General features: G+C 49.3%; 1 protein-coding gene across 1 annotated transcript in view; it reads right to left on the reverse strand.

Annotated features, from left to right (window-relative positions):
- Positions 1 to 13294, reverse strand: part of LOC137323927 (collagen alpha-1(XVIII) chain-like) — a 377865-nt gene that overhangs the window by 317259 nt on the left and 47312 nt on the right. The window lies entirely within an intron of this gene.

Below are 13294 nucleotides of genomic sequence, written 5' to 3' on the forward strand. Positions count from 1 at the left end.
CTTTGCTCTCCCCTTGCCAAATCAGATTCGATTTAAGAGGTTTATCCCAACCCCAAGTTTCACCGACAAAAAAGGTGAGGAAAATTACACAAAGCAAGAGGATGAATTAAGTTTTCCATAAAGCCTGTGTCTTATACATTCAAGAGGCAAAGCACAGTAAGCAGTCCTACCAAGGAGGTCTGAATGTTTGTCACTCTTACCCCTCACCCCATCAGGCCTCTTGGGAAATCTTCCTTCTATCTTGGGAATGTGCCAATTAGAGAGAGCAGGGTTGTCCCAACATTCCTCCCCCACGATACTGCAAACAAGCAGCACCCCTATCACTGCAGCGTAATAGCACACCCCTCCCCCTCCCAGTATTGCCATGGTAGCGGCGTAACTAAGAGCGGCACACCCGCCATTTTGGGACAGTTGATTCTCTTGTCCATTGCCTTTGCCTCTGCAAGCCAGTCGTGTCTCATTTTAGTTACGTTGCAAAAATACTCGGCCCCAAATGGACTGCATCTCACTCTCCAAACAAATAATGAGCCAAATAATCTGAACACGTTGGCAATGTGCCTTAATATGCTTCCATGTCCCAAGTGCAGCTGATGGCAAAAGCAGTAGTGTCCCCTTCCCATCCACTCCGTCGGCTGAAGTTCTTAAACATTCTAAACGCAACAGAGAGCCACTCTTTAAAACAACTTGTATTTATTCAGCGTCTTTAATGTAAAACTTCCCGAGTCGCTTCACAGGTGTGTTATCAGAAAAAAACCCGACACCGAGCCACATCAGGACAGGTAACCAAAAGCTTGGTCAAAGAGGTAGGTTTTAAGGAGGAGAGAGAGAGAGAGATTTGAACACGAGGCTGAGAATTTTAAATTTGTTACCAGACTGGGGGCCAATGTAGGTCAGCGAGCACAGGACCGACAGGTGAACGGGACTTGGTGCAAGTTAGGATACGGCACGTTAAAATTTTTTGTGCATTTGTCCTTGAAACGCTGCTCCTTTTCACGGACAAGACCTGCTTGGTCAATGAAAAAGGAGGAAACAGATCCTGTGGTCCTGGTCCCGGATCCTGTGTGACTGGACCTGGTCCCGGATCCTGTGTGACTGGACCTGGTCCCGGATCCTGTGTGACTGGACCTGGTCCCGGATCCTGTGTGACTGGACCTGGTCCCGGATCCTGTGTGACTGGACCTGGTCCCGGATCCAGTGTGACTGGACCTGGTCCCGGATCCAGTGTGACTGGACCTGGTCCCGGATCCTGTGTGACTGGACCTGGTCCCGGATCCTGTGTGACTGGACCTGGTCCCGGATCCTGTGTGACTGGACCTGGACCGCGGGCCCAGCCCACGTTCGGTTTCCTTCCCAATTTCTCCTACTCCAGTTTAAACAAAAACACAAGATGATCTGGGCGGGTCATCTTAATGGCAATGAAAAGAGTCTCTGTTCCAATGGTTTGAGGACTCATCGCTGCCCTTAGAGGGGATGGGGCTTCCTGCGGATCTTTCAGTCTGTTCTCTCGGTAACCCTCGGGTACACTTTTTGGTCTAAAAGGTCACTCACCGCAGCTTCATTCCACAAGCAGATACTTTGAGCCTGAACCACCCATACCTCCACCACAGAAATCTCTCTCAGCGGCCTGGACTGTACAAGAACACATGACAGCCCACACAGCCCTCCCCTTCCCAATACGAGCTGCTGCTTGTTAGCTTGGTCTCGATATTTGCCAGGCAGTCTGTCCTTGTGAAACCTGCCCCTGTACAGCACTCCATTAGCCTGGCTCCGCACAACAGTTTCACTGAAGCACCTATCATTGGGTGTTATAGAAAGAACTTACATTCATACAGTGCCTTTCACAATAACAGAACGTCCCAAAGCTCTTCACAGCCAATGAAGTACTTTTGAAGTGTAGTCACTGTTGTAGTCATAGGATGATACAGCACAGAAGGAGGACATTCAGCCCATCATTCCTGTGCTGGCTCTTTGAAGGAACTATCTAATTAGTCCCATTCCCCTGATGTAGAAAATGCAGCCGCCAATTTGCAGACAGCAAGATCCCACAAACAGCAATGTGATAATGACCAGCTCATCTGTTTCTAATGATGTTGGTTGAGGGATTAATATTGGCCAGGACACCGGGGAGAACTCCCCTGCTCTTCTTCAAATAGTGTCGTGGGATCTTTTACATCCACCCGAGAGGGCAGACGGGGCCTCGGTTTAACGTCTCATCCGACAGACGGCACCTCTGACAGTGCAGCACTCCCTCAGTACTGCACCGGGCATGTCAGCCTGGAAGACGAGATCAAGGGGTAGATATTCAACTTGGGTGGCTGCGCAAAATGGGCGGTATCGCATGGGCCGCCTGTTATGCCTCCCTGCCTGCTATACACCCCACCCCCCACCCCCCACCCCCCCCGATAATCAGTTCCATTGAAGTCAAGAGGACTAAGTATGGGGTGGAGCCTATAACAGGCAGGCGATTCGATACCGACTGTTCACATCAGGATTATAAAAAGAATATGTGGAAAAAGAATTCCAAGTGCATCAGCAGTCCGAGCCCAGGTGTAGCCTCTGAAATAAGTCATACAGAATCGATCGGCCTCATGTCCTCAATGAGCTGGGGGGAAATGATGGGATGGAAAGTGAACGACAGGTTTTGTCCAGGAATATGCTGCTGCTGCACATTTTCCACCTCTGAGCAACCCAATCCTCCCTCTGGATGGGAGCTGGACGACTTTATCCAAGCGATAATTTCTTATTTCCAGAGTAAAAGATATACTGACCCTTTCTGTCAGTTCAAGAGCTCAATAAATCTAAAACAACAGCAGCATTTTCAAAATAAAAGGTCCAGTGTTGACAGTTTATAAATCTATTTAAACAACGACTATACGTTAAAATGTGAGGCTATATTTACCTGCAGTAATTTAAAAGAAATGCAGCCTGTGAAAACATGCTGGGAAAACTTCTTTCCTTTTGTCACACAGCAAGTCAAGAAAGAGAGAGACTTATATTTATACAGCGCATTTCACAATCTCAGGTTGTCCCAAAGCGCTTTACAGCCAATGAAGTACTTTTGAAGTGTAGTCACTGTTGTAATGTAAGAAATGTAATGTAGTGAATGAGCACCTAGAGAAATCTGAGCTGATTAGAGAGATAGCCAACATTGATTTGTAAAGGATAGGCCATGTCTAAGGAACCTAATTGAATTTTTTGAGGAAGTAACTAAAGTAGTCGACAGGGGAATGTCTATGGATGCAGTTTATAAGGACTTCCAAAAGGCATTTAATAACATTCCATGTAAGAGACTGTTAACTAAAATTAAAGCTCATGGAATTGAAGGCTAATTATTGACCTGGTTATAAGATTGGTTCGGCAGTCGAAGACAGAGAGTAGAGATAATGGGCATTTTTTTTTATTCGTTCATGGAATGTGGGCGTCGCTGGCGAGGCCAGCATTTATTGCCCATCCCTAATTGCCCTCGAGAAGGTGGTGGTGAGCCGCCTTCTTGAACCGCTGCAGTCCATGTGGTGACAGTTCTCCCACAATGCTGTTAGGAAGGGAGTTCCAGGATTTTGACCCAGCGACAATGAAGGAACGGTGATATATTTCCAAGTCGGGATGGTGTGTGACTTGGAGGGGAACGTGCAGGTGGTGTTGTTCCCATGTGCCTGATGCTCTTGTCCTTCTAGGTGGTAGAGGTCGCGGGTTTTGGAGGTGCTGTCGAAGAAGCCTTGGCGAGTTGCTGCAGTACATCCTGTGGATGGTGCACACTGCAGCCACAGTGCGCTGGTGGTGAAGGGAGTGAATGTTTAGGGTGGTGGATGGGGTGCCAATCAAGCGGGCTGCTTTATCTTGGATGGTGTCGAGCTTCTTGAGTGTTGTTGGAGCTGCATTCATCCAAGCAAGTGGAGAGTATTCCATCACCCTCCTGACTTGTGCCTTGTAGATGGTGGAAAGGCTTTGGGGAGTCAGGAGGTGAGTCACTCACCGCAGAATACCCAACCTCTGACCTGCTCTTGTAGCCACAGTATTTATGTGGCTGGTCCAGTTAAGTTTCTGGTCAATGGTGACCCCCCAGGATGTTGATGGTGGGGGATTCGGCGATGGTAATGCCGTTGAATGTCAAGGGGAGGTGGTTAGACTCTCTCTTGTTGGAGATGGTCATTGCCTGGCACTTGTCTGGCGCGAATGTTACTATCCACTTATGAGCCCAAGCCTGGATGTTGTCCAGGTCTTGCTGCATGCGGCACGGACTGCTTCATTATTTGAGGGATTGCGAATGGAACTGAACACTGTGCAATCATCAGCGAACATCCCCATTTCTGACCTCATGATGGAGGGAAGGTCATTGATGAAGCAGCTGAAGATGGTTGGGCCTAGGACACTGTCCCTGAGGAACTCCTGCAGCAATGTCCTGGGGCTGAGATGATTGGCCTCCAACAACCACTACCATCTTCCTTTGTGCTAGGTATGACTCCAGCCACTAGAGAGATTTCCCTGATTCCCATTGACTTCAATTTTACTAGGGCTCCTTGGTGCCACACTCGGTCAAATGCTGCCTTGATGTCAAGGGCAGTCACACTCACCTCACCTCTGGAATTCAGCTCTTTTGTCCATGTTTGGACCAAGGCTGTAAGGAGGTCTGTACTCTAATTGAAAGGAAGTGACTAGTGGTGTCCCACAAGGATCTGTGCTGAGGACTCAACTATTCACTATTTATTAATGAATTAGATAACACAATAGAGAGCCATATATCAAAGTTTGCTGATGACACAAAGATTGGTGGTATAGTAAATAGTGTAGACAGGAGCATAAAAATACAAAGAGGCATTGATAGATTAAGTGAATGGGCAAAACCATGGCAGATGGATTTCAACGCAGGTAAGTGTGAGGTCATCCATTTTGGACCAAAACAGATAGATGAGTATATTTTTTTAAATGGTGAAAAGCTAGGAACAGTGGAGGTTCAAAGAGATTTAGGGCTCCATGTACACAGATCACTGAAATTTAGTGATCAGGTACAAAAAAAATCAAAAAGGTTAATGGAATGTTAGCCTTTATATTTAGAGGGCTAGAATATAAACAAACAGCAACGTGATAATGATCGGGTAATCTGGTTTTTTTTGAAGTGATGTTGGTTGAGGGATAAATATTGGCCAGGACACCAGGGAGAACACTCCGTTCTTCTTCGAAATAGTGTCATAAGATCTTTTACGTCCACCCGAGAGGGCAGGCAGAGCCGTATTTTAACATCTCATCCAAAAGACAGCACCCCCAACAATGCAGCACTCCCTCAATACTGCACTGTCGTATTAGCCGAGATTCTGTGCTCAAGTCTCTGGAATGGGACTTGAACCCACAACCTTCTGATACAGAGGCAGGAGTAATACTTCAATCGTGCATTGGCTCAGTTGGTAAGTGTCAGTGTCGATGTGACAGAAATGGCGCATGGCTCCAATCCCATCCCAGACAGAAGCTTTTCAAACACTTGTTCGTGAAGGCAGCACCCTTTTACGAATCAGTGTCACCTTGGCGCCTTCTCGCGGGAAAAGGAGATGGTGGATCCTGTCGGTTGGTTCCCCGAGCAGACTGTCAATGTCATTTGGCAGAACGCCTCATCGCCAGAGCTTTCAAACAAGCACCAAGACCTAGCTTGGCTGGTGGTGAGAAGGGCCCTTCCCGTCAGATCCTTCATGCACTCCCGGACTCTCAGCGCCACCGCGCGCTGTCCCAGAGGAGGCTGCGGTGGAGACGAGACCGTCACCCATCTCCTTATGGAATGTGCCTTTGCAAAGAAGGTCTGGAGAGAGATGCAGTGGTATCTGTCCAGGTTCGTCCCGAGCAGTTCCGTAACACAGGTTTCTGTGCTCTACGGGCTGTTCCCGGGGACGCACACTGAGACGGACATCGGCTGCTGCTGGAAGACCATCAACTCGGTGAAAGACGCCCTTTGGTCTGCCCGAAACTTGCTGGTCTTCCAGCACAAGGAGCTGTCCTCGACCGAGTGTTGCAGACTGGCACATTCCAAGGTCCAGGACTACGTGCTGAGGGACGCACTGAGGATGGGTGCGGCCGCCGCAAAGGCCCTGTGGGGAAAGGCAACCGTTTAGAGCCTTCCCGCCATTGTAAACCGAGGGGCTGCAATCAGGGAAAAACCCCCTCTGGCAGAATGTAAAATTCAAATTGCTGTAATGTACCTGTAATGAATCTGAAATGGACCTGAAATGAATCTGTAAGCAATAATCTGTGTTGAGTATGATGCAATGAGACACCCTAGAGTGTCATGAACTGTAATTATGTCCAATGTGTTCATTGAACTGTACTTGACGTAACCTGCAAATTGTATAATCTGTATTGTGTACATTTGGAAAGCGATATGACAACTGTATTGTATGTACTGCTGCAAATTTTATGAATAAAGTATATTTTTTGAAAAAAAAAGTCACCTTGGCGCCTTCTCAGTCTGCACCTCTAGACTTACCTGGCAGGTACAGTGGTCGAAGGTTTCATCACGTGATGTGACGGCTCTCGGGACTGAAGTACTCAAAATTCATTTACAATGGAACGAGCATTCTGCCCGCCGTTTACCTCGGGGGACAGGGTCAGAATCGGATAGTTTGCTGCAGTCACCAGGATACCTGGCGGCAGAAGGTTGCGGGTTCAAGTCCCACTCCAGAGGCTTAAGCACAAAGTCTAGGCTGACACTCCAGTGCCAGTACTGAGGGAGTGCTGCACTGTTAGAGGTGCCGTCTTTTTGCGGTGTGCAAATTGGCTGCCATGTTTGCTACATTACAAAAGATGACTACACTTCAAAAGTACTTTATTGGCTTTGAAGCACTTTGGGATGTCCTGAGGTCATGAAAGGTTCTATAAAGATACAACTTCTTCCTTTTTCTTTCAAATACTAACCAACACCATCTTCATCCAAAGTGGCTCACATTGGCCCTGCTATTAGCAGGGAGGTGGGATGACGATTGGGCGCATGGGTGACCCACCCAATAGAATCTGTCCGTTCCCCACGCGATCGCGGGAAAATTGGAGCCACTTAACATGGCTTCCGGGTTTGGCGTCCGAAACCTGCGCAGCGGGCGGACTGCGCACCCACATCACAGGCGGTCAGCTGGAGGAGCTCTACTTAAAGGGGCAGTCCTCCATTGCTGCTTCTGGAGCAAAAACCCAAATAGAACAATGGAGCAGCCCAGGGGAAAGGCTGTTCCTAGATTCAGTGACACCTCACTCCAGGTCCTACTGATTGGGGTGAGGAGGAGGAGGGATGTGTTCTACCTGGCAGACGGGAGGAAGTGGCCTGTCGCTGCCACCAAGGCCTGGCTCGAGGTGGCAGAGGAGGTCACCAGCAGCAGCATCTCCCGCACCTGGATCCTGTGCAGGAAGTGCTTCAATGACCTAACCAGGTCAGTCAAAGTGAGTACACTTATTCATTCTCCTACATTCCGTCTTCCACATCACCGCCCCCACCCCACAACTCATTCTGCACTGCCATCACTACTCTATCACATCACTGTTCACACCCACTCAAAGCTCATCCTCAACTTACTTGCACTTACTCACCTCCCCGGTACTCATCCCACCACTACCACTCAACCCAATCCTCATACAATATCATGGCTCTGTCTCATACTCACTCTCTGATGCATCTCTTTCACGGTCAGCCGCACCCAAACCAATGCATTCATCGGTTGGCCATGTCACCATCCCTCACTCACACCTCTCTACTTTCTCCCCTTATAGGGAGAAGAGAGCCCAGAATGCACGAGAAAGAGGGCAAGGACCGGAAGGGGGCCCCAACAGGTAGTCGTGCTCACAGACATGGAGCAGGAGGTGCTGGAGCTGAGCCGCACCCTCGAGTGCCTGTCCGTTGGGGACGCCGAGACTGGCACCTGACAAACGGCTGGTGACAGAACTTTAACTTTCATTGATGTTAACATGCCTTGCCATCTTTAGCACTTCAACATCTGTCATCATGCTTAATATTGCCTTCTGTTCTCTTACAGGGTCTTCAGTGACCGCTGTGACGGCGGAGGGCGATTCCTCAGAGGACCTGCCGGCCTTTGAGAGGGCACCGTCACATCTGAGCGAGCCATCCACCAGCGCAGATACACACACCTTGGTGGGTCCCCATCCACAGTTCGTTGGGGTCACACATGGTGAGCATGAGCAGACACTGGTGGAGACACTGGCAATTGTGGAGAGCCTGCATGAGTGGGAGCACTCTTCTCCAGGCTCTGCTCAGCTGGACACAGATGTTGAACCCTGGGGGCCAGCCATTAAAAAGGAGAATGATCGATGGGCATCAGCACATTTGCGAGGTGCTGGAACAGGTGCCATGCGCACTCTCCACAATCGCGCAGAGGATGGAGGAGTCCAACTCCTGCACGAGTGGAATGGTGGCACAGGTACGGGAGGGCATCTCTGAGATACTGTCACAGAGACGTGAGGGCATCTCAGATAGTGTCGCGGATAAGTGCGGGAATGTCTGCGATGGAGGGAAGGCTAGCCTCCATCGAGCTTCAAGCACGGCTCACAAATGAGTCCATTCAGGCCCTGACAACGGCTGTGCGGATTCAGGGTGAACAACATTCTGCCGCCTTAAACAGGCAGGCAGATACACTAGCACTGGCCTTACAAGGGTTCACTCATGTTCTCCAAACTGTCATCCAGCAGGGTGGTAGAAGCAGTGTGGGCCTGACCCGGGGAGGGATGATGGCGAAAGGGGACATGGAAGTGGGGACGCCACTCAAAGCGCCCCCATGTCTCACGTTGCCCCCCTCTCAACCAGTACCCACAATGCTGCCTCCTCTCCAGGTGGCCGAGTCTGCCCGTGCACAGGTGCAGGTGGAGCAGTCTTTGGAGGGCCCCTCACGGACACCGAAACCCAGAGGGCGTCGGCGCAAAGCACCTAATCGGTCAGGGCATGAACAAGAGCAACCTGCCACTACCTCTGCTGCAGCCACAGGGGAAGCACCACGTAGGAGTACTCGGAAGCGTAAGCCAAAGGTTTTGTGAGCACAAAGGGGATGCACAAGGTTGTTGGTCATGTTTTTTTTTAAAATTTATATTTGCTTCTTGTTAAAAATACATTAAATATTGTCACAACTACTGCCACGTCTTAGCCATGCTTGATTGGCTTCTGTAATAAGGCCCTTTCATGAGGTTGACCATGAACGTCCACACTTGATGTCACCCATTGGTCACTCTACAGTGGGTGTATGTGTATTTGCAGGACTATTTTGTGCAGGGGGTTGGGAGGGTGGGTGCTGGTGTGGCCGCTGCTCTGTCCAGGTGGTGAGGACTGGAGTCTTCACACTGTCTGATGTTAGGAGAACCGTTCACATATCAGTGACTCCCTGGCCTCACGAGCAGCCAGGTGAGCCGCTGTTCTGCCCATGGGCTGCTCCTCCTCCTCCTCCACCTCCTCAATGTGGGTGGCAGATGCAAATGGGGTTTCCTCCAGTGGCACCCCTCTCTGTTGTGCCTGGTTGTGCAGGGCACAACACACGACTATAATGCGTCCCACTCTGTCTGGTGCGTATTGAAGCGCTCCTCCAGAACGATCAAAGCACCTGAAGTGCATCTTGAGTGGCCCTATAGCACGCTCAACTGTAGACCTGCTAGTGATGTGGCTGTCGTTATATCGACGCTGTTGCTCGGTGGTGGGGTTCCTCGAGGTGTCATGAGCCACGTGTGCAGGGGGTATCCCTTGTCCCTGAGGAGCCAGCCCTTGCAGGTGTTCCATGTGTGGAAGAGGGGCAGGATGTTGGACTCCCGGAGGACGAAGGAATTGTGGCAGCTGCCAGGGTATCTGGCGCACACGTGAAGGAATCTCTTGCGGTGGTCACAGATGAGCTGAGTGTTGATGGAGTGATAGCCCTTCCTGTTGATGAACAGTCCTGGCTCATGTGGAGATGCTCGTATTGCTATATGGGTGCAATCGATTACACCCTGCACCCGTGGGGAGCCAGCCAGCCACAGAGTGGAATCCCACTGCCTGAGGTCATCCATGGGGAAGTTGACGTAGTGCGAGGCCCTGCAAGACAAGCCGTCGGTGACCTGCCTTATGCACTTGTGTGCAGACGACTGAGAGACCCCGGCGATACCCTGGAATGATCCGGAGGCGAAGAAGTTGAGGGCAGTGGTGACTTTGACAGTGACAGGTTAGGAGATGCTGCTTGGGCTAGCAGGGAGCAACTCAGCATGAAGGAGGCTGCAGATGTCCACGACTACCTGGCGACTGACTCTTAGCCTCCGTATGCACTGCTCCTCAGAGGGGTCCAGAAAGCTGAGCCTCGGTCTGTAGATCCTGTGTCGTCAATCTCTCTGTTGTTGCCCTCTGTGCTCTTGTGCAGGTGCCTGTGGCGCAGCACTGTGTTGTGGAGCTCCACGTGGCGGAGGTAGACGGCGTGCCTGGCGAGACTGGTGATGTTGCTCGTCCTCGGATGAAGTGATGAATGCAGCCATGGCGCCCCCCCCCATCCTGACGGCGTGAGTTTGAGGGGGTCCGCAAAGTAGGTAAATGTGTTTGCACAGCAGAGTTTTGGGTGGAAAGTAAGAATTTTGAGTGGAAACACAAGGTGTTGCAGCCAAAACTTTGTCTGAAGTGACAGATTGCCCTGCTGCAATAAATGAGGTTTTCCCCCCACTGTCAAATAATCCTTTGCGTCTCCCACTGGCTGAAACACGTCTGCTAGAACAGGGAGTGTTTCCCACAGCACAGGAAACACCCCGAGGATCCTTCAAAATTGCACCCCTGCCAAAATCTCCACTCAATGAGGTCTCTCAAGTACTTTAACTAAATATGTAAATCATCCCACCGGCTTTAAATGCCAATGGGACTCCTGCGTTCGGGAGGCACACACGCACCTGCTGAATGTGTCTCTGGGGAACCCGGAAGTCAGCGAGTTGGAGCCGGGCTCTGAACCCGCTCTGGATTTCTATGATTTTAGGAGTCCCCCGCCCCCACTCCATCATCCAAAAATCGGCCCCATTATGTCCCTGCCAAGTGAAGTAAAAGGATTGCAACAGCAAGGCAGAAGTAATCGACCGCTCCCCAGTCCCATTTCAAGTCAAAAGTAGCTGATGGAAGAAAAATACAACTGAAACCAAGCCACTGTCTGGCACAGACCCATTCTCACTCAGCAATTCAAAGTCAGTGCTGTCGTCATGACAAGCAGGCTCACCATGGTAACACTCATAACCATAGTTCCTCCCACACATCAACAACACATACTGATCCCGTAACATACAAACGATTTGTGTAATTACATTCTGCAATAGTTATTCAAACACAGGATCAGATAAAAGATTCACCACCTCTAGCATTTCAGTTTGGTACTTGTTCATTTTTTTAATCCAATTTGGATCCTGTGTTAGAATCATATGGCACAGGAGACCATTCGGCCCATCCTACCTGTGCCAGCTCTCCGAAAAAGAGCTATCCAATTAGTCCCATTCCCTCTGCTCTTTCCCCATAGCCCTGCAAATTTCTCCCCTTCAAGTATTTATCCAATTCCCTTTGGAAAGTTACTATTGAACTATTACTACTTCCACCATCCTTTCAGGCAGTGCATTCCAGATCATAACAACTCACTGAGTAAATAAATTTCTCCTCATCTCCCCACCCACCCCCCCACCATCCTGGTTCAATTCCCAATTATCTTAAATCCTCTGGTCACCAACCCTCCTACCAGTGGAAACAGCTTAACAGTGTTTTAAAAAAAACACTTGAGGGATTAAACGATTTCCAGGCATGGGGTTTTTTTGTAAGAGAACTGAAAATTAACCAACCAACCATAGCCCAGGTTTATAGGATATAATCGATGAAGTTGGTCCAATTTACAGTTACCTCCCACAAAATAAGATTACATCGAGGTTTGCAGAGGGTCTTGCTGCAATTGTGCAACATTTCCCTTCAGAACCATAGATGCTGATCCTTCTGCCTTCACCGTCAGCCGTGGCTCAGTGAGTAGTACTCCGGCTTCAGACTCAGAAGGTCGTGGGTTCAAGTCCCATTCCAAACACTTGAGCACTTAATGTAAGCTGACACTGCCAGTGCAGTACTGAGGGAGTGCCGCACTGCCGGAGGTGGACATGAACGATCCCATGGCACTATTTCGATAAAGAGTAGGGGAGTTCTCCCCGATGCCCTGACCAATATTTATCCCTCAACCAACATCACCAAACCAGATGATCTGGTCATCATCTCATTGCTGTTTGTGGGACCTTGCTTTGCGCAAATTGGCTGCCGTGTTTCCCACACTTCACATGGTGCCACTCCAGTTGCCAAGGAAACATAGTTTCTTCCAAACAACTTAACAGAATTTCATGTTTCATACAACACTGAATTACTTCAATGGCACTGTAAATACATTTCAACTGAGCCTTAAAGATCAAGTAAGTTCCAGGCTCAATCTCTAGTCTGTGCCGAGCTAGCTGATCTCAGCTGGGATGGCAAATGAGGATGGAACAGTAGGCCTCAGTGCCCCTAATAGGATCAGGAGAGGAAAAATTAAATCTCCTCACTATCCAATTACCTATGTTGGAGATGTGTGAGCGTGAGGACAGGATTCAGATCAGCAGTGACGCTCCATGTGGTCAAATAGCTTGCTGACACTCAATGCTGGGACTGGGGAAGAATGGCCCCTTGTGCGAGATACTAGATGGCTGCTGGCACCAGCGGATGTGCACGACTGCACGAATCAGTGGATTTAAGGAGAATCAGAGTCTTACAGCACAGAAGGAGGCTTTTCGGCCCATTATGCCTGTGCCTGCTCTTTGAAAGAGCTATCCAATTAGTTCCACTCCCTCATGCTCTTGCTCTATTAGTCCTACAACTTTTTCCTTTCAAGTATTTATCCAATTCCCATTTGGAAGTTACCACTGAATCTGCTTCCACCGCCCTTTCAGGCATCGCATTCCAGATCATCATAACTCACTACATTAAAAAAAAAATTGCTCATCTCCCCTCTGGTTCTTTTGCCAATCACCTTGAATCTGTGTCCTCTGGTAACCGCCCATCCTGCTAGTGGAAACAGTTTCTCCCCAGCTACACTATCAAAACTCCCTCATAATTTTGAGGGACCTCTATTAAATCTCCCCTTAACATTCTCTACTCTGAGGAGAACAATCCCAGCTTCTCCAGTCTCTCCACATAACTGAAGTCCCTCATCCCTGGTATCATTCTCGTAAATCTTCTCTGCACCCTCTCTAAGGCCTTGACATCCTTCCTAAAGTGTGGTGCCCAGAATTGGACATAATACTCCAGCTGAGGCCTAACTAGTGATTTATGAAGGTT

The sequence above is a fragment of the Heptranchias perlo genome, chromosome 7 (genome assembly GCF_035084215.1).
Source record: "Heptranchias perlo isolate sHepPer1 chromosome 7, sHepPer1.hap1, whole genome shotgun sequence".
Taxonomy (NCBI): domain Eukaryota; kingdom Metazoa; phylum Chordata; class Chondrichthyes; order Hexanchiformes; family Hexanchidae; genus Heptranchias; species Heptranchias perlo.